The sequence below is a fragment of the Rissa tridactyla genome, chromosome Z, assembly GCF_028500815.1.
Source record: "Rissa tridactyla isolate bRisTri1 chromosome Z, bRisTri1.patW.cur.20221130, whole genome shotgun sequence".
In the NCBI taxonomy this organism is placed as follows: domain Eukaryota; kingdom Metazoa; phylum Chordata; class Aves; order Charadriiformes; family Laridae; genus Rissa; species Rissa tridactyla.
The window spans coordinates 38,164,578-38,186,307 of NC_071497.1; the positions used below are offsets into that span (position 1 = coordinate 38,164,578).

At 40.7% G+C, this 21,730-nt stretch overlaps 1 long non-coding RNA gene across 1 annotated transcript; it reads left to right on the plus strand.

Annotated features, from left to right (window-relative positions):
- The first annotated feature begins 9,236 nt into the window (after positions 1-9,236).
- On the plus strand, positions 9,237-10,630 carry LOC128902705 (uncharacterized). The gene is made up of 3 exons (XR_008463866.1): positions 9,237-9,268; positions 9,782-10,011; positions 10,514-10,630. It is a non-coding gene; the product is annotated as an uncharacterized LOC128902705 (long non-coding RNA).
- The last annotated feature ends 11,100 nt before the right edge of the window (positions 10,631-21,730 follow it).

A 21,730-nucleotide genomic window follows, 5' to 3' on the forward strand; every position in this document is an offset into this window, starting at 1 on the left:
CATTCTCATCAAACTATAATAGATGAAGGGACGAGATACTGCCACCAGAAAGACTTTTTGGCAATGGTGCCAGGAGGTGCCCTGCTGCCTGTGATGGGTTTGATTTGCCTTCCTCAGTTGGGCTTGCCACCAGTCCGTAAGAGCAGCCCACAGCAAGGCCCCACTATAGTACAAGGAAATTACTTTCCTCTGCAGAGGAGTATGCATGGGAATTGGTGTATTGATGGTGCATACCAGATGTTATCTCTGACCAAGCCCTTTGATAGTGGTGTCTGACATGGTGGTGTCTGAAAGCCCTTCTTCTGCTGCAAAGCACCTTGAGCAATGCAGTCCCACCAGTGAGTGCGCAGATCTTGTGCCTCAGTTCTCCTTTCCATCATGGGAAACAGATCTCAGCCATGGATGTGCCAGAGGGGCGTCTAGCTTGTCAGAGGGCAGCGGTTTCTTGTGGCTGCCTCAGTGCCTGTGGTTGCAGTGGCTGCTTATACCATTGTAGGAGACATAAAGCAGCAGACTGTAGTGCAACCTGGAGAAGCCACCCAGGAGCAAAGTGTGGTAGAGAGTTCCTGCACAGAGACTGCTAGGGGTTTGCCTGGGTTGGCATCTCAGGCCAAAGCAGCTGTTGGCAGCAGCTGATGCAACCCACCAGTTCATTTCTGAACACCAAGCTATAGCCTGTGAAACACTCATACCGTACTCAGCTTTCCACGAAGCTCTCGACCTTGTTGTAGCACTCTTAAATTATATTTTTGTGGGGTAAAAAGATTAATAACCAAAGAAGAAATAGAAAAGAAAGGACAGGAAGAGCAACCAATTTTCATAGCAACCAGGAGGTTAACAGATGAATTTCCTGGGGATAAGGAGTCTCTTCTGCCCTGGAAATTCATGAGTGAGTGGGCAAACAGGATGAATAACAGGAGAGCAGCATTTGCTGATGTTATCGAGGGTACTTAACAGTGAAACTAAAACTGAGGATAAGAAGTTCCTGAGACCTGAAGGTCCTGAGTGACCTGCTGATAAAATGGTGTGTTCATTTCCATGCTGTTAAGTGAAACATAGGAAAAACAGTTCTAATGATACTTGCACAAATATATGCAGAGTGTTATCACTCAGAAGAGGGGTCTCTGTGGATAGTTCTTCAAAAACATCCCACATTCATTAACTGTCAAAGGGAAACTGAATGCTAGGAATGCTTAAGAAAAAATGGAAAACATGGTTAAGCTCTTCCGTGAGCACTGCACCTTGAGTACCACTGGTGCCTCTGTTTGCTTCATCTCCCTATGAATGCAATAAAACACAAAAAGGCACAAAAAGCAACAGAATGCTTATAAAAGTTGTCCCTGCAGGGAAAACGCAAGTTGGCTAGATCTGATCAATGGTGTGAGGAAAGGCAAAAAACACAGTGAACCGAGACAGAACAGTTTAAAACAAAAGGAAACAAATTTCTGTCAGTGTACTGTTGAATTGCAGAACACGTTGCTGCAGGAGAGAAAGGGAAAAGGTGGTTAAACAAACCACATGGAGTAAAGGCCTGTCAATGGCTGTCAAATACAATGAGAAGGCAGGGCATGTCGCAAAGGCTGGGGGACTCAACCAGGGGCAGTAGATGCCCTGCACACTTCCAGCTCCAAAGTTAGCATGGGTCAAATCCTTTCCGAGGTCTTTTCTCCTGTGTTGCAAGAAGGCAATAGTTTTGGCTAAGAGGATAAGCCATAGCACAGGTAACAGCATGACTATTGCCCACTTCTGCAGGTATTGAAAAAAGGAGAGGTTTCTGTAGAGGATTTATGGTGGGTATGGCAGAGGAAGAGTCAGCAGAGTGACTCAGAGAGAAGGTGGCTCAGCTAAATCAATGGAGTCATAAAATGACCTAGTGAGGTTTTCCAAATGATCCTGGGCCTCATAACGCACTACAACAGCCCATAACTTTGATTTTCTGTCATGTGTATTACATGAAGAATAACTGATTAAGAAAAGTTTTTTTATTTTCATATGTGGCATTTGATCCAATGAATGCAGTGAAAGATGGATGCCATTGATATAAAAGGGTTTTCAGTACATGCTTAAAAGTTTAAAAAGTGCTTAAAGTTATTTATATTTACAGATAGATGAAATACATAAATATGCAATAAAAGCTGAAGTTACCCTCAGATGAAAGATATTGTGGTTTCTGTACAGACAAAACAGATCGTGTTTCAAGATTAATATTATCCTTTTCATGTAGTAGTTACAGTTTTAAGTCCTTGAAGAATCTCCTTTTTCTGTTAACTGTTTAGGGCATGATAAAATTTTGGTAACTTCTGTCTATCAAAATTTAAAAAATCATTCATGCAATGTCTTATTAATGCCTTAGTTATAATTTCCTCATATTGGCATTCATCCAATGCTTTACAGGTCTGTCAGTGATTTACTTTCCTGGAGTTCCTGAAGGAATGCTCCATCATTTGGAAAATCAGTCATTTATTTTTGACTGTCTTGGTATGTAAACACAACAGCAGCAGGGCAATTTTAAAATTAGGGCTAAAACAGCGTGATGTTTATCTGACTTTATTTTATTTTCTACTGCTGCTGAGCTATCTTTTTATATTAACAAAATGTATTATGCAACGTTATGTCTAGGTGATGAAGTGCTTCAACTTATTTTTGTAACACCATTTCTGTGCTTATTTCTGTGTCTCCAACTCAGTTTTAAACCAATGTTGAATGCAATATTGCTTAATTTAGAAATTATTAAAACAGAAAAAATAAATCTAATTAATATTTTGATTTAATAGAAAATAAAATAAAATAATAAAAAAGATAACATTTCATTGAAATGCTGTTGTACTATAATCTGCACTGATCAAAATAAATTTGGTTACTACATCAAAGAAGTCATTTGTCAATCACTGTTAAGTATAAGCAGAGAAGATTTTTGAAATTTCAAAAAGTACGGCTTTTTTTTACATCTTCATGCACTTGTATGTCATGGCTATGTACTTGCTGAATTCTTTTGACTTTCTCTATTTGTTTTCAAGATATTTTTTCTCCTTTCTTTAGCAGCAGTAAAGCTGACACACTAACTCGATAAAATACTAACTCTATAAATCCACCACAGGAATGATTGAGGCCAAGATCTTGCAAAACCTGTTATCTCAACATTTCTGACATTTTGTGAGTGTTTGAATCACGGCATTTCATAATGTATGTGAATTCTTATATTTAAATTTGGTATCTTTGGAAAATAATACTCTGATTCGAAGTTCCTTGAAATATTGACATTGCTTTAATACACCATTTTGGAGTTTGCCTTAGAGATGATCACTAACCCCAGTAATCAAACACACACACCTCTTATATTCACATCTACTTTCTGCTCCCTCAGATCATTATTTGGGATGATGAAAATGGAAAATAATTTGACATTTTACAAGATGAATACATGCTTTTATGAAGGCTGTAGCTTTGGACGTCCCTTTTTCTTCATCTTCTTTTCTATTGCTGTTGAGAGGTACAGTCTTGTATCTATCATGCGTAAGTACAGTGTATGCCCATAGGATGTATTTCAGCTTTATGCTGTATATTAACTACTGGGATCATGTGCTTAGCTAAGCTGAACTCTTTCTGCTTCTGCAACTGACACCTTCCTCTAGGGATAACGGGGCAGGTGCTCAGAGCATGGGCAGGTATTTATTGTTATTATGTTGAAACAGACTCAGCTCAACGTGCAGCACTGTGCAGATTGCGCATTAGAAGAAAGGTAGTTGTTATCACAGCACTTCCAGCAAGACATGATGTAAAAAGTGAAATGCAGAGAAAGGAGAAGGGGAAATGAATTCAGTGAAACAGCTCTTTGGATTTCCCCATCTGCATCCTGTGGCTCAACACTGCAGACATGAAGATTGTACGCCTACACCTCTGTCTAAAGGCTTGTCCCTCCTTTCTCTTCTCCACATTTCTCTCACACTTTCCAAGTATCTGTGGTCCCCTCCTGTGCAGGGAACTTCAGGGTGCCATGGGCAGACCCTCCAGGGTGACCTGGGAAACTCGTATGAATGCCACCACTGCAGCATCACCTATCATCTATAGCTCCCGCAGAGCTCCTGCTCCCCAGGCTGCCTCCATGGGACCCTGGCCCAGCCACAGACATCTCTGTCCCCCAGAAAAAGGGAGCAGAGCATGGCTAAGGCAAATCCATGGGCATAGCACTATGCACCCTATTCCTGGAGGAGTGCTATGCCTCCCTAATGCAGTCATACATAATGGGAGCAGACTGCCCCATTTTGTCTGTCTTTTAGTACAAACTAACTCAACTCTCAGCAAAGGTGGCAAAAAGTAGGGATTATTTTGTTTGAAGAGAAAAATAACTAGAACTGTAGGTGATCTGATTGAACTCCATCTAAATTAGCTAAGGACTACATTATGATTAAAAATTAAAATAAATTTGAGTTTTTTAAAATGGATTTTAATTATTAGGGAATGTAAGCAAGCAGATATTATCGGGCAAGGGTGTTGGTTTAAGTAGCAGTCACATTTGCAAATGAAAATGGCACATCCACAGAATACAGAATTAACATTCAAACTTTTTTAGTAACTTCAGTATTCAGAACAGGAAAGTAACTAAGTGCCATTTTGAAGTAGCAGGAGATGGGGTTTACTTATGATTTTTGCAAGAACTTTAGTCAGTGGAAAAGAAGTTCTTTCCATTTGAGATCTGGTCAAGAGCTGAGCCAAAGCAGCAAATCTGAATCTCTGCATTTCAGATGGAAAGCTTTCAAAAAATGCTAACAAAGTGTCTGCCAAGACCCTGATACTGGTGGTAAAAAAGTCTTCAGAGTAAATGGGTCAGTTTTAACTCCAGAGACAGTTAGATCACCCCGTGATTCAGTGTATTTGAAGCACAGTTCAAGAAAGTTTCCTTCCACTGAAACAAAATGCAGAGCTAGTTCCTTGGCTGCCATCTGCTATCCTGTACAGTGACAGGCTTTATTCACTGAAGCATCACTGCTTTGCATCAGGGAAGGATGGAACTGTTCATATTAGGAGTCCTGAAGGCCTGGGGCAAGCAAAAAAAAAAGAAAAAAAAAACAAATTTGGCAAAGGTTGGGTTCTTGGGATGTTTTGCTGAAAATTGACCTCTTTTAGGAAAGCAAAGAAGCACAAAGCAAGAAGCTAAAGTTTTCCCCTGAGTTAGTACTGACATGATGTTAACAATACTTTTGCAATGCTGGAAGAATGGACTTTATTTCACTGCGACGCTTGATGTGCATTATCTAACTGTCATAATATTGGGGGCACCTACTTCCTACCCCTGCTGAACTAAGCTGAAGCTATTGCTGCACATAGTTGCCTTATTGACCACTTTCCTGGACGTGGTTACCTCCTCCATAAAGACAGTCTATGGTTTGGTCTGTTGCTTAAACCATCAGTGACCCTGTTATACCCTGGACTGCAGAGCACCACGGGTTAAGGTGAGTTTAGCATCAACCCTGCTGTCTCCTTTGCAAGGGGCTGCAAGAGCTGTTCAAGCAGGTATCATCAAGGTGTGATGATAACATCTTTAATGTCTGGGAGCTTGGTGAGGGGTTGCCCTGCCGTGGGCCATTCCATGCATCTGGGCCATCACCCAGGGCTCTGTGCAGGGGACAGAGCAGGGGCTGGTCATGGGGCCACAGCCACTCTGGGCGTGGCCAAGGAACAGCAGGAGATGGGGCTGGAGATAAGCCTCTGTAATGATTAGTGCCCCCAGGTCCTTGACATAGAATCACCTCTGCTGAGCCCATGAGGGATCTTGAATCAGAGCTCTGTGGTATGCCATGATTTAAAACAACATGGTTGTGCCCCATATCAGTTAATAACTGACCTTCTCATTAATTCAGTTCCCTCTAATTTTCTCCAAATTCTCCCAAAGCTTATTCTGGAAAATGCAATCCAAGTTGAGTTTTGAGGCTCACTAGCAGTCTACAGGGAATATGTGGCCAGTTACATCTCGGTTACCACCAGCTGGGACAAGTTATTGCTGATGCGGCACGTCAGAAGCTAAGAAGGAAATTCGTAGCAGGACATCTGGAACTTAGCTGTAGAAACCTAACACCTATTCCCTTAACAGCACAAATAAATAGACACCTTGGCTAGACCTAAGCTGTTCATGTAACAGTGGGTTGGAAAGAAAGAGGCTGTTAAGGTGCTCCATGTCTGCAGAGCATTGTAGCGTACTTGCAAGCATGGGCAGCCTGCATTAAGGCTAGCTACACTCCCCCTAAGACCCGCTTGGGAAGATCAGGACCTCCTAGGAAGCACATGTTCCTGCATTACCCCTTTTGTCTGTTCCAAAGTGGCCATGGGACATGGCCACAGGTGGAAAGCACTGGAAACAGAGGACACTACTTGTATTTGCAGCATGCTAGGCTAAAATCTGTACCAAGGCTTACATCTAAACAGGCTGTATGTAAGGTCAGTCCAGGAACTGAAATGCTAGCTCTCTCTGCCATGAGTAATTTATATGCTGAGAATGATTATAGGGAAGGAAAAGAGAAGTGGAAGAAGGGAGGAGAAAAAACCCCATATTTTAAAAGAGATAATGGACCTGGTTTTCAGAGCCATTGAGAAATTCTGACTCTTACTGGGGCTAATAGGGGTTGAGAGTGCTCAGAAACGTTAAAAATCAGGCATATGTTTTGACTTTATAATAATGACTCAACGTTATGATTTAGAAAAGTATAAAACAAGCAGTGTTCATAAAAGAACCGTTGACCCCTTACAGCAGCCCCTTAATGATCTCATGTCCTGCTCCCTTCAACATCTGTTTCCCTTTAAATGGGAGATAAATTCCTCCCATACCACATAGCATTCTTAAAAACTGTTATTACTTGCTAAAACAAAAAGGTCCCCAGAAGCACTATGTGCCCCTTCTGTTAATAAGACTTTAAGACCTTCTTAAGAGCTAATGGATGGCACGTTTGTTGCTGTTGCATGGAAAATGATGGTTGAAGTGTCGCAGTAAGGGCCCAGCTTACAATATTGCCTGCAGCCCAGTCTGAAGATCACTTGTCCCACATAGCATCACTGTATGGAATGGGATTGCTGGTGGAAGGAGACCTGAAAATGAATGAGGCTTCCCAACACCTTCACCCGTATCCACATGATGCCATAACTGCACATAAAGCAGTGGTAAGTTGTTTTTTTTTCCTTTCATTTCTCTTAGCTGTTCATTGTTACTCTTTTAAAACTCTTCTAAGAATCACCGGGACAGAATATTTAAAGCATCAGTGTTACCAAAAGTTAACATCTTGTCAGTTTTAGTGCTACCGCTCATAAGCGCCCAGGTGTCTGCTGGAGCAGGAACAACTTGCCTAATTGTGGTGGTGTCTATCAAACCTTTTCTCCTGGGTCTCTGGCAGCACTGAAAGTAAATGGATACAGAACTAGATGTAGCTCATGGGTCAAATCATGTGTGAAGTGGTGGATACATATCACTTGAGGAGAATCATTATTCATAATAATTTCTCCCATCTCCAGAGGAAAGTAGGAATGTATGTCGCTGGGGCACGTTATTTTCTGGGATGCTTTTGGAATAGTGTTATTTATGCCCCGCCCATTGGCAAGCCTGGGAGTAAAGGCCATGATCAAAGTCTTCTTTAGCTTAAATACAGAGCCCTGTGGTCCTGGAAGAGCAAATCCTTCATTTGCACCCCTGATGATGGTCATGTAGAGCATGTGGGCACAGAATCTTTACCAGTGGCATACTTCCAGTCTTTACAGGGTAACTGTGCATGCACTGGGGAGGGTTGTGAAAAGGAGAGGTAAACACCCCCACTGGCACTAGGACCATCATTGCTATTACACTGTAAATTGCTGTAATACATTAGTGTAAAAGATACAAGGATATGTCTCAGCATCCACAGATCTCTGCAGAATTTAGACACCTCCTCCACACACGCTGCTGGCATAGGAAAGAAGATGAGTCCCACGGCAGAGGACTCCTCGCTGAAAGTGCCTCTCACATTTACACCTCAGGCCCAAGCAGCTGAAAGCCTCAGGAGCTCAGTTAGCTGTCAGGGAAGTCCAGAAAGCAGAATCCATAGCTCAGCATAAGATTCAGTTTAAAATCTGCCACATTTCTCTGTATTTTCTTCAATGCTCTTTCAACTTTCACTGGGGTAGTGTAAAGGCTGGTGATTCTTGATGATGCTGGCATTTCACAGAGTGACAGAATCACAGAACCACAGAATGGTAGGGACTGGAAGGGAGATCATCTAGTTCAACCTCCATGCCAAAGCAGGTTCACCTAGAGCAGGTTGGACAGGAATGCATCCAGGAGGGTTCTGAATATCTCCAGAGAAGGATACTCCGCATTTCCTCCAAAGGAAAGTCTCCTAAAGAAAATCACCTAAGTTATATGTAGGAGAACATTTCACATGGTGTGATAAAGATGTAATGAGCTGTTTACATCTCATTCTAAGAGCAGTTTGAAGTTTGTGGTATTTATTTTTTGGGAAGTTCAGACATACTTTTACAAGCATCTGTCATTGTTCTATTTCATTGACAAAAATAAGTTACTGCATTAATTTTTTTACTACTATATCACCTTTATTGTATCTTTATATTTTGGTATTTATTTTCAATGGTTAATGGATAAGCTGCCATTACAAAAATATGGAATAGTTTGATGTTATAGTACTCCCAAGAGCTGTAGGACCTGGAATAGCACAAGGTAGTAGTCAAAGACCAGTGTGTTTAGGAGTGGATGTCAACACATGAACATGGCAATGAGTTGTGCACATATCAAAAATGTTGTACTGCTAATAGCATGTCAGGACATCTGTGTCATGATATTTTGTCCAACAGTGGCATAGTCTTTCAGGCTACAAAGGCACAGACTGCCTGTACCAGACACAAAGAGAAAGAGTAGCAAAATCAGTAATTGTAGACTGTTCCCAGTTAAAGGACCTCGCTACTATTAATTCTGATGGAAACTATATGTGCATGTGTGCTCTCACATTGGATAGAGGGGACAGTGCCCATGCGGCTAGCCCTTGTATACAGATATAGTTGTGTCTCTACCAGTCACTCTTTCTCTGTAAATGCTGATTTATAGCCATTCTTTTTCTTATAGGTCATTGTCTTGTGCTGCCTTAGAAACAGTTGTCCTTGTTCTGGAAGACAAAGGAATAACACATGATAGTAGTGGCTGTGGTGGAAAATAATTTACAGCATTCCTTTTTATTTGCAGACTTTGGAGATTTGTTTAAGAAATGTCCTGTCAGCTTTGCACATTTAGTTTTGAAAGGTAAGACAATAGATGGGAAAGATTGAAATACAGGTCTGATGGTTGATGTAACATCTTCCATCGACACATAGCAGATTTCCAAGAACTCTGGGCAAGGAGAAATCTTGTTGAAAGAATATTTCCTCCTAAGAAATCTCATCCATAATGTATGCATGCAAGAGTTTGTAGGTGAGCTTTGCAAACACAAACCTGTGTTATTTTGAATGCTGTTTGTTGATTTCAAAATCTGCTTTGTAGCCATATTTGTACAAGTGTTAATTTGGTAGTCTCAGTGAAAATAGCTACATTATTGAATTTCTGTATGTGCATCTCATACCTTTTGCATTCTTCTCTTAGTTTGCAGTTCCTGTGGTTAGTCAGTGGGTTGTCTTCAGAAGAGTCTGAAAGCACCAGCTGTTGCGTCACTAAAAAGTAGTTTGTGTGTCACTTAAGATCAGTTTCTTAAGATCTCCATAAGCAGTAGTTTTTTATGTGAACAATTTACATATCTTTTTTTTTTTTTTTAATTTCCAGAGCTTCAGCTGTATCTCTGCAAAAATTCGTTCATTTGAAAGGATTGACATGATTTTTTTCCCCAGTCATTTAAAGAGAAGAAAGGAAAAAGTATACTGCTTGTTTTGGAGTTGAACCGGATGGACCTTGTGCGTCTCAGTCTCAGAAGTTCAGCATATTCTTGCAGTCCTCAAGAGATGTACATATGATAAGAAGGTGGACTACAGTAACAGATACCAGAAGCATATGAGGTGAGGCAGCTACCTACCACTGTAAGCTCTGAAGAGCCTCATGATTTTATTCTGGAGGATTTCTGTGATCCACATTTGCTGTCCTGTACTAACTGATGGTGATGCTGACAGTGCTTGATGTTTTTACAGGCTTGTTTGCTGAGTTTTCTGTTGGACCTTGCTTCTAGTCCTATCAGTTAACATCCTCTGATGTATGGCCAGCTTAAAATAGTATGGCTTAAAATAGTCTGCTTGATATGAATTCTTCCTGTTACAAGAGTGGAGAATCAGGCATGACTCCCTAGCACAGAAGAAGAAGAAGAAGAAATGACACAGTGTCTTGAAAGTTTTTGTTGAATGTGGCATGATTCCAGGTATAACCATGTGCCTGCTGGTTAGAGATAACAGAGTCGAGAAGCTTTCCCCATGAATGCTATGCTGTGGGTCATGTGAGGCTGCAAAGATAAAGCATCTGCCTATACTTCTTGTACAATCCCCTGTTCCTTCTTTTCTTGCTCCCCAGGAGAGCTGGAGAAATGCGCCTCACAAATTTCATTTCATCAGATACTGTAGTCTCAGCAATATCCTCTCAAGCATCTTCTTGTCACAGTGAAGAGGTCCCCACTCAGAAAATGAGGTATGGAGTTTTTGGGTAGGTTAGATCTGTTTCAAAGAGGGTGAAGGGATACGCTGACACATTCAGCAGTGTATTTATAACTCTCATGAATAATCACAGGAAGCATATCTCAAGAGATCACCCACAAAAAGAGTGAAATAATAACAAAAGTGCTATAAATATACAGAGGGTGGATGACTCGGGTGAGAGTGACTGCTTTAACGGATGAACTGTGACAGAGTTGCAGGAGGGATATGTGTGTGTGAGTGTGTGTGTGGCAAAGCAAAGCTTTCATGAGTGTATTGTCTCTCTATTAGAGACAAAGACAGAAGGTTTTGTTGATAGGAAAGGTCCCTTGAAGGGTGTTGGATATTTTTCCCCTTTTCTTTTTCTATAGCATACACTGTTAACTCTTTTGCTCTGCTCTTCCTTGAGATTTGTGTTGCTCATCTTTTCCACTGTTTGTGGAGTGAGCATCTTCTTAATCACAGTCATTCATTAGTCCTTCACGTCTTTCATTAAGAAACCAGTGCAAAGACAAATGGACCATTTCAGGATCCTTCAGGACCAGCGTGATATGAGTGACATGGAAGAGAAGCTTGAAACCAAAGGGAGAATTCTCCCAGGTCTTTCCTGGAGTGGCTGCACTTTTGAAGAAATGCTTATGTGCTTGGCTGAAAAGAAATAGCATCTGAGGAAGGATGAAGCTGATGACCTGGCACAGTGAGCAGGAGCAGGCTGATTTCTGAACGACTAAGGCTACTTTATTTGTGATGTGCAGAACTGCTCCCAGCACTGCCCCAATGGACACTTCCACAGGAGCCCTGCTCAGTGTGAAGGAAAGCGCAATCATCATCTGGAAATTTAACATCTCTGGTTATAATTAATTAGCTGCTAACTGGTTTGGTATGAGTAGTCAATACTGTGGTTCTGTGGGACTAAGATGTATGCATTGCTGTTGTACTGTACAAAAGGACTAGCCTTTCACCAGGGGGCCTTAACAGATTTTCACTGTGGGAAATACTGAGTAATATTTGGACTGTTCATAAAAAGCATATGGCTATTTTCTGACAAACATCTGTTTATGTAGAGAAAAGGTTATTGTCTCTCCCTATTTTAAAGTCCATTTTATTGCCATGGAAGATATCCTAGTGTTTATGTAGGACATCCTAAAAGGTCTACGATACCAGGAATCTTAAAAGGTTTGACCTGCTTTTTGTGGTTGCAAGTGGCAGATTTGTGCTCAGAAACACCTATAGCATTAGGATTCTTCCATTCACTCTGGGGCAGTGGACTTATATTTTATTTCTGCAGCTTATGAAACTTTTTGCTGGGCCCTTTGGTGAGAGAAAGGAGCTGGTAATTCCCTCCTGAGTAGCTGCAGGAAGGAATGCGCTTTTGGAAGATGGACAGATGTTCCTGCTAGGGTTCTGTGCTGTTCAGAAATACCTGCCTTCTATGAATGCTGCTTGCTATAGTTCACAAAACTTTTTCAAAAGCAGGGGAAACTGTGTGGTAGGAAGAGGTGGACCGGTTGCTGAACAATTCCATCAATCACATGGAACTGCCCTGGAAAATGCTGTTAACGGCTCCTGTAAACCGAGATCTCAATGTCCTGTGTCCTTCTTCCTGTATAAAGGACAACTGGGAACAAGGTATATGCTTCTCTGACAGGTTTTGGTGATGATTACTGCAAATATCATGTCTTGTGGAAAACATAACTTGGTTTTTTTTGGTGGGGATTTCATTATATTACATGTGGTTTCTTTATGTAAAGCATGTTCACAGTTTATGCTGTTCAAAGTGTGAGACTATGAATTGCTCAAAATGCGAAACTACAAGATGTAAAGATAGCTTCAAAGATTTTGAAATAAACAAGGAAGACTACATCAAACTAAATGTTATTAATAATAAAGGAGAAAAAATGCTTTGTTTGGATAATAGTGCCATGAGGAATATAGCCCAATGGCAGGGAAAATATGCTTGGAAATGTGGCATAGAAGGCAAATACACCATGATTTTGTACAGCAGAGACCTGCAGAAGTGAAAGTGAACCTTGTGCTGCATAGACGGGCTCGGCAGATGAGTCTACCGTATGGTTTCTGGGACACTTCTGGTCCAAGTTCTCTTTTTTCATGACTGTGTGTCGTATGCAGCACTGGGTCAAAGCCAACGTCTCAGCAACTGTCAGCCAGGAATATAATCTTGACACTTTCTCATTTCCGGAGTTCACTTTCCTTCAAATCCTTTCCCTTTCAGGACTTCCCATCTTGGCTTGTGGCAGGTTAATCAAAGGGGATAAGGTGAGATGGCCATGGTAGCAGCCTTCACCGTGAGTTACAATTGACTGTTGAGACCAACTTCCTACAATTTCTGACGCTGCTGCCATTTTGAGGGATGAGGAGGGGAATGGCTTAAAAAGAGTAGTTTGAGAATGAGGACCAACATGACAGCCTTGCAGACCCCCCTTGGTGGTGTATGGTGCCCAGGGCCCAGAGGCTCAGAAAGGCAAAGGGTGGCCAAACTGGGGCTACCACCTTGGCATCACTTTGGGTACCCAACCTCACCGACATTTTGGCGTGCAAAGGACACAGAGCAGGTCTCAGTGCCTGCTGGTCCTCAAGTGGCAGGTGGGTGTTTAGAGAGGAGGGTGAGAGGGTTGGAGGGAGGAAGGCAGGTGGGATAAACCAGCAAGCCAGGAAAGGGACCTCCCTACCCTGTGGAAGGACCAGGCAGGGGCAGGGACCACCATTTTACGGTGTGACTCCAAATAGATCCAGTTCTGAAGTTGTTTAATAACAACATGCATTAAAACACAAGCTAATTTGAAATTAAAAAAATAAATATATATATATATCTACAAATTTTTATGCAGAACACCTCAGACTGACCAGGTAATAAAGTGTAAATAAGTCTTAACCTCTAAATTTTGTTTAAATTACTGCTTGTCTACAACAAATTAGAGTGGTTCCTGTGTATTTGTTAATCTGAGAGCAAAATTAACCGAAGATATTTTACAAACTGGAGCTTTATTCACTCAAAGTATTTTTGTAAATTGTGTTGAACATTGAAAGGTGCCAAGGTGTTTCTATTTATGGAATATTTTATTTTCTCTTTGTGATTTCCTATATGACCGTTAGGTCCCTATTGTGCCTAAAATAAAAGCACAGACAGTTCCACTCAGACTTTTTAGTTTCATTTTAAAAAAATTACTAATGTATTAGCCTGCAAGTTAGCTGAGGTGATATGACAGAAGTTTTTGTTACGATGGGATGCAAAAAAATGATTTACCTTAGTTCTCATAGCACAGCTTTTGAACAAACAACATCAAACCACCTCAATCAAGGGTAAACATCTAATGTGCCTTTGACAATTACAAGAAGTGCTGTAAAAATAAGTAGGATTAAGCATAGCACAATTGCCAGCCTGGCACAGTGCCTGTGCAGGGTCCGCTGCATGCTGTCACAGAACAGGGAAGAATTTTGCTTCTTGTTCCATTGTTTCCCACTGGGATTGTGGAGGGGAAGTGCTAAAGGGTAACCTTGATGTTTTTGGGGTGGAATAACATAGAGGCAGCACAGACAGGGCACATTCCCTGGCCACCCTAGGAGGAGATACCCAGGGCTGGCTCCGAAGGGGCCTCCTTACACATGGAGAGACAGAGGTGTCTTCAGACACAGTCCAATAGGTATCAAATCTGACAGGATGACTATGCATAAAGGGTGTGATAGGCAAAAAGCAATCAGCCGAGCAAATCTATGTTAAGGCTTGCTTTCAAGGTCTCTTCTTTGTACTAATCTCTCTTTAATTCTGTGTACAGCTAGCACACACTAAAGGAAGTGGGGACGCCTGTCGGGGCATGCAATGGTACCACTTTGCTCACTGCTGTGATCCTTGGCACAATAAGAAATCTTGTCTGAAGAAGAATAAATATTCATTTTCTGTTATCAGAAGTTGTTTGATCACCATTTTTTAACAGCTTAAAGCATAAAAAGAAGTAGCAACCAGCAGCCATAGGACTGTGAGGGGAAGGTACAATAGATTTACTAAAGTTTCTCTGACATACGAGTTTTCATGTTGTGAAATACCTCTGTTATTTTTCTGAGAAATAAATTTTGCTCTTGCAATGAGTGTGTGGAATATGATTTGAATGCACTCTGGACTCAGGCATTAAAAAGGCAATGTTAAGTGCCAACTGATAATAGATTTCAGTCAGAATGCGATTACATCTGGGTCTCTTGCTTCCTGGGAATGTGCCTAAATATTTAAGGAATTTGATTTTGGAATGAACTACAGATGTTACAGGCTCACCCTTTATGCTAGAGCCAGTTTGGACTAACTCTCAAAATGTCTTCAAGTGACAGAGAATTGCAGAAGAAGTGGGGAAAATGCATACAAATGCTTGATGTTACATAAATACCGGCTGGAGTGTGCTTCACAGTTAGTAAGCAAATATTTAACAGGAAACACCAATGGCTCCTTCCATGGTGTTCTGGCAAGAAGAATTTCCTTTTGTATTTTTGTAAGCTGAGCTGGCTCACACATAAGTGAAGCTCTGGGGAGACTTCCTTTCTTTTATTCTGGGATTTCCACTGGGAAAAATTGCAATTAAGATGATCTAAAGCGGCTACACATGTGACTGCAGCCTCACAGCCCTGAAAGCATGGTGGAGATGGGGTGTCTGGGTACCGTTGTGTCTGTGACATGTTTGCAGTAGCGCAAGGCCATGAAGTTTCCAAATCACTTCTATCTCACCTAATGAGTCGCAATCCTGCTGCCAGGATACCTGTGTTGTATGTATATTTGTGCTACACTGGCCAAGGGCCACAAGAATTTGTTAGCATGGTGACAAGCTTCAACTAACCAATCCTGTGCAGAAGTCCCTTTTGGCAGACTTTCTTAAAAAAATTTCTTTTTTCCTTTAATTTCTTTTTTCAAGATTAAGATCTATGTTTTGCTGAAGTTCCATGTGGACTTTTGAATTTGTGGCAGCCTGAAGAGATGCCCATGAGCACAAAGGACACAGGAGTTGCAGTCAGAGTCAAGGCAGCACTCAGCAGCAATGCACTCTGAAATTAACCCTGCTGCTGCCTCTTCTCCTATCGTCCCTCATAAATCATGCAAACACTGGGCACTGGAGTCACTCTCCAAATGAGTTACATCAATTACTTCAGCATAAAATATGCAGTATAATCCACGTCCAACACACTCTTCTCTCCTTTGTATGACTGTTTTTTCTGCCAGCCTTTGGGATTCATAAATGTGAAACTGTCCACAGTTGGCATTTTGTTGGTTGCTCCTGAAATGAAAATGGTCAAACAACATATTTCAAATGGAAGCTGGGTCCTGGGAAGCATCACAGAGTAAGTGTGTGTGTAATACACTTTCTGTTTTTGATGTACTGCCCTTTAATTTATGTGCCAAACCATGCTCCAAAGCTTTCATATGCTATTTTGTATTAATGGGCATAATATATTATAAATTGATAAATAAAAGGAGAGCAATATGCCAGATAGAAGAAATTATAACCTTTTAATTTTGAGTCTACGTTCAAAATATTAAAGTTGGAAAGAAAGGACGATATTTTCAAAGCACTGAAGTAAAACAGGAGCTTGTGTCTTAGAATTCACCAAATATCCAAATGGTAATAGAAAGTGTCTGTCTCTTCATCCAGCGTACAGTGACACTAGGGCAAACACACACGAAGCTATGTGGGATGACCCTAGGCTTCAGGACATACTTATATATCAGAGTGATGCAAATACTGGACGTATCATCAGTCTAAGTTAGAATATCTACATTGGATGGATACTACCTTGTTCTGAAAAACTATCTGTTTTGCTAAGCTCATTGAGCAGCAGTACTGGTTGGTTATATTACTTTCCGTTTCAGATTGGTCTGAACTTAAACATTTCTGTTATGCAAAATAAATAAACCATTTGCTCTTACATGGCGGCTTTTGAGACTTTGGAAGGTTTAAGACATACTGCTCTTGCCAAAAAAAAAACCACCACAAGAATGACAAGAATGAAATGAGTAGCATGGGATATCTATTATTCTCGCACTTATTTTGTAGAATGTACAAGAGGGTGGTATTTTATAAAACTATACCACATAAGTAATAAAATAGCAGTTTTCTTGTTCCATAACAACTGCCCACTATCACTTGACATGGAAGTAATGTATCCCTTGATGCAGCAGAGTTATCTAGCTTATGCTAGCAGTATCTGGCAAAAGCAAAAAGTTTTAGAAGCTTTCTACTATATCTAGTTTAGCTCCTACTTCTATCTGCAGTATTTTGAATAACTGGTTGAGCATAGCACTCAGCCACTTCCAATTCTCCTTGAGCAACCTTGTGTTAGTTTCTTTACATGCTTATGGAGAATAACACAGATGGATGCATCCTAATGATCAGATTTTTGACTGCTCATTTTGGAAAGAATCAAGTCCTGTACTTCTGGCCATGATTTCACAGAAATGCCACACAGCTTGGGCCAGGATGCCTGACTGGAGAAACAAAGCTTATCTTTCATCATGCTCCAGTCTGCTAAGAGCAAAACTGAAGTAAATGGTTAGGTTACTTACAATATACACACAGTCATTTGGGCAAATTCTCCTCTCAAGACTCATTGACATCATGCCATTTGCAAACATACATCAGGGCTGTGAAGGTTCATTTCATATAAAAAGAGGTCCTAGCTTTTTAGTCTTGTAGAGAAGTTAATACAGAGATGTAAAAAAAAGGTCTCATCCTTCTGCAGATTCTTAGTGGCTACCAAGCATATAAATATAAAGCCAAAACTTCCCTACATGTAATTCATAGTCCTTTTCTGTCAGGAAAACCACCGATCTCTCACTGCCGAATTTGTCCGCCACTACTGTAAGCACTTAGCTGAAGTGGTTGTTTTGGGAGGGTGGTCATTTAGTTAGGGGGACACAGACACACACACACGTCCATGCACACACACGTTCCAAAAGCTGGTCAGCAAGCCTCTATAGTGGGACAATCTCAGGTGATGATACTTCAATCCTAGGTACCTCAGCTGTCCAAAAACTAGCTGGGTTATAATGTCACTTTGTTCATTTGGTCTAAAAAATGCAAAATATATTTCTCCAGGGCATTGAAAACCCTAACCTAAATTATACAAAATGCAAAGTATAATTCAGGTGCTGGGCAATGGCTTCCTCTCCTGTGCCTCACTAATGACCACTTCATCTGGCAGCAGAGCAGAAGATTCTTAAAAATAGGATGGTTGCAGACCAAATAGGGTTGGAGGGACACAACTACTCTCTTGAGATTTACAAATATCCAGTAGTCTGTACCTCTGTCCTCTTGGCATATGACCTTATTCAGTTTTCAAAGACAAATGATATTAAAATTGTGTCAAGCTGAAGAGTATATACACACATAATTTTTGGTAAAGAATATTAAGGGAACTTAGTAGTTGTCAAATAAGAATGCTTTGTATAGACAGGAAATTTTCAGCTAATTTTAAGTTTAATTGGAATCCAAACAACCTTAATCCTTTCTTGTTATGTTAAGGGTTATGTTAATAGCATTCATGCAATAATGCTTAATTACTGATTTTAATGGATTTTCCTTTTTTTCATGCAGTGAGAGTCACATTGGAAGTGAGAAAAGGCTGCTATGTTGCTTCAAAATCTTCTGAAATAAATATAGGGTGTATGTATATCTCAGTCATTAGCAACTAGTTTTTTCCTTGAGTGATTCAATATCTCCTAAACAACTGTGGCTACACAAACCACGGCTCTGAAACTGGTCCCTCTGGAGAGATCTTCCTTCACTGATGGACATTTTTTTTCTAGAGAGGATTACAGAATGGATGGATGCCAGGATTATTTACAAGTAGTCTAATTTCCCTAACAACTCTCTCAAACCATTCAGTTGGTTCAGAATATGAAGGATACTCAATTATTCAATGAAAAGGTTAAGCCTGCGGTAAATATGCATAGTCAGTAATGAAATGTACTTCCCCTGGGTATTTTTTTAAAAGGATACAGACTGACAGATGTTTACCACATCCTTTTGGATATGTTTTCTGAGGTTTTAGTTTGCAACACTGCTTATGCTTATTTTCAGAATACACTCCCTTGACTTCATTGCTTTACTGAAGTTGTAGCTGGGTGACAGTGAAATAAATCAGCCATGAAAATCCATGTGCATCCAAGTCAAGACAATACTTCTAATGACATTTCTGTGTAAGTGTGAGTACCTTGCAGCACAAGAAGGGTCAGGGAAGAGCCCATCAGACTCTACTGGCCCCAGGCTTGCATCCATCCATCTCTTTGCTTCCATTATCACAGTTTTTCTGCTAAGTATTTTGCACATAGCCGTCAATATACATTATGATACATATATAGGAGCTTGTAACTGTACTGTTGTTGACATATTTGGCTCTGGTGCTTGGATGGTGGCTGTTTTTTGTCTTCAGTAATGGCTGCAGTTTTGTTCTGTTAGTAAAAACTTTTGCTGAAACAGTGGGATTTTAAATTGATAAATGACTTGGCTGAAGATAGGCCCTACGTTTAACTAAAACTATTCCAACAATGACTTGCCTTGAGTGCCAATATTTTTCATGAATAAATGCAAAACCTTCAATGGAGAGGCCACACACAGGTTTCATTGCAGGACTGAGCTTCAAGCACAGCATCCATAGTGTTGCGGTCTCCACTGGGGGAGAGTGCAATGCCCCAGTGCCCTCATAGCATAGAGCAGGAGACATGCAGAAACTAGCTCAGTGTCAGAGCACTGCTGTGGGCTCTTAGCCGAGAGCTAACAGTGATTTGCAAATCTTGCTCTTCATGCTATGCTCACAGAGTGTATGGGGGCCTGTGGGAGCAGTGACTTTTCAAGTATTTGTGTGCAGAGGCCACACATCCATGGGCTTTTATCCAGGCTGCAGGGCTGGGTAGAGCAGCTCCCTCTTGCTGCTCCCTCCTTGCTGGTTCTGGCTGCTCCCTCCTTCCACAGCATGGCCCAGCAGCCATGCCATTGCACACGTTTGAGTGGCTGGGGGGGTTGACCCCAGTGTGGAAATCATTCAGGTAAAAAAGAAGGTGGCAAAAAAAGGAGTTATTCTTAATGCAATCACTGGGAATTGAATTGTGCTTTGGATCAGTTTCCCCATGAATCAGAAGGCACTTGTTTGTGCAGGAGGTGGCTTTGGCCAGCTGTGCCTGGGGTATTTGAATAAGCTTCATGGATAGAGAGAGGTTAGGGGTGTTTAGCCAGAAGCAAAAGGTTGAAATTAACACCCTGACTGAATTTTGTTTGTACAGATCATTCAGGAGTAGGAATGACAGATTTAAAGAGGAATGCAATGTCAGGGAAATTTGCATAACAGTTAAATATTCCCTGTATCTGATTTGTCTCTTTACAGGCTCAGAGAACAGTAGTGTGCATAAGAACAGCACTAAGGTGAGGTAAATGCCTTAAGAGACACAGGGTTGAAGTCTCCTGGAGCTGATTTAAAGTATAGATAGATATAATTACATTTTTGTTTCTTTTTACTGACCTTTAAAGCTTTTGGAACTGTTGTCTGTATTTTGATTGTGTAAGTATATTTATCCTTTTTTACTTTGTTTGAGATTTGTGTTAATGCTGGTTTCTGAGCAACAAGTATCATTATTGATCCATCCCCATGTTTTAAAACAACTTCAGGAACACCTGCCTGCTTCCAGTGCTCATATATGATTTTTAAGCATAAAAAGAAACACAATATACCTCCACTGACCTGCATGGGGATTGCTAATGAATAGATCTGTATACTACAAGTGTCTTTGGGTGACTAGTGTTAGACAGGAGGCTGTAGTCCAACACTGACCTACAGCAGGACACTGGGAAGAGTGGTCAAAGCCCAAGGGCTCCCATGGCTCTGCAAATTAGATGCTGCTCTTCCCGTCTAGTTTCCTGAGCTTTCATGGACTGAGAGCAAATCTGCAATATTGTGCCTGATTGCCAGTGTAAACGGGGGCAAACAGGGTCTGGAGTTAGTAGGAATGGATGTGAGACCCCTTAGTCTTCCCAGAAATCCATCACAAGATAGTAAAGAAAAATAAATGAGAAGCTTATAATTAATTCAAGCTAATCCTCAGTCCACGGGTTCAGAAAGTTGAATGGTTTAGGGAGACTTTTTAAAGTGTGTTCATTTAAGTAACACCTCATTTTCTGCCTTAACACTTGGAAATATTTGCTCTGAGGACTGGTCACCAAAGTCTTTGGTTTCATCTGTTGCACACTAACATACTGAAATGCTTTTAATACTTATTACATTCCCATACAAAGAGAAACAGTTCAATTAGACAATCATGTCAAGATGTTGATTTTTCTTATTTCTTGTGGAATCTTTCAGGGGGAAAATGTCTTTCCCATAGCGTTTCAAGGATATTAACTGTCTTTGTTGTGTACTTATTATATGTAGTTGGTTTTTTATTCTCCTATTGTATTCTTATTATTACTTTATGTTGCAGTAATGCCCAAAGACTCCAGAAAACTGAGGATGTCATTGCGCTAGGAAAAAAAGAGGCCCAGTCTTCAACCTGAAAGGCTGCCGAACCAGTTCTTGTTTACTTTTTTCCATCTTATAGAAAAATAGGTATTTGAGAGCTTGGCTTCAGTGTTACTGATAAATGCAAGCAGTCTGGATGGCTTGTAGGCATACGCCTGCCAGTTACAATGAACTACATTATGCATTACTCCTCAGCTGTGGTGTGGTCCAGAAAGACCTAAAATACATATGTAACTAGAATTTCCTATAGATCTACAGCTAATATAAATGCCCAGATATTGTAACAAGTATGTAATGACCTAGAAGGAAAAATAAACTGAGAGAGGTATTTAAATGCATGTTATTGTTTTGGGTTTTTTTCCAGTGAAAACTATGCAACACAAAATCAGACTCCATTTTATAGTAAGGTTGAGGTCAAAGGAAATACACTGTTGCAGAAGAGACGGATGTGGTTCACAGGCAGAAGGAGAAATCTATGGAAATACAGATAATATTACATAAGAGGGAGGAGCGTAGTTGGATGGGCTATATGTCAGAAATTTACCATGATCTTACTCTCTTTTTTAGTGGGTGACATGCCATACCATCAAAATTT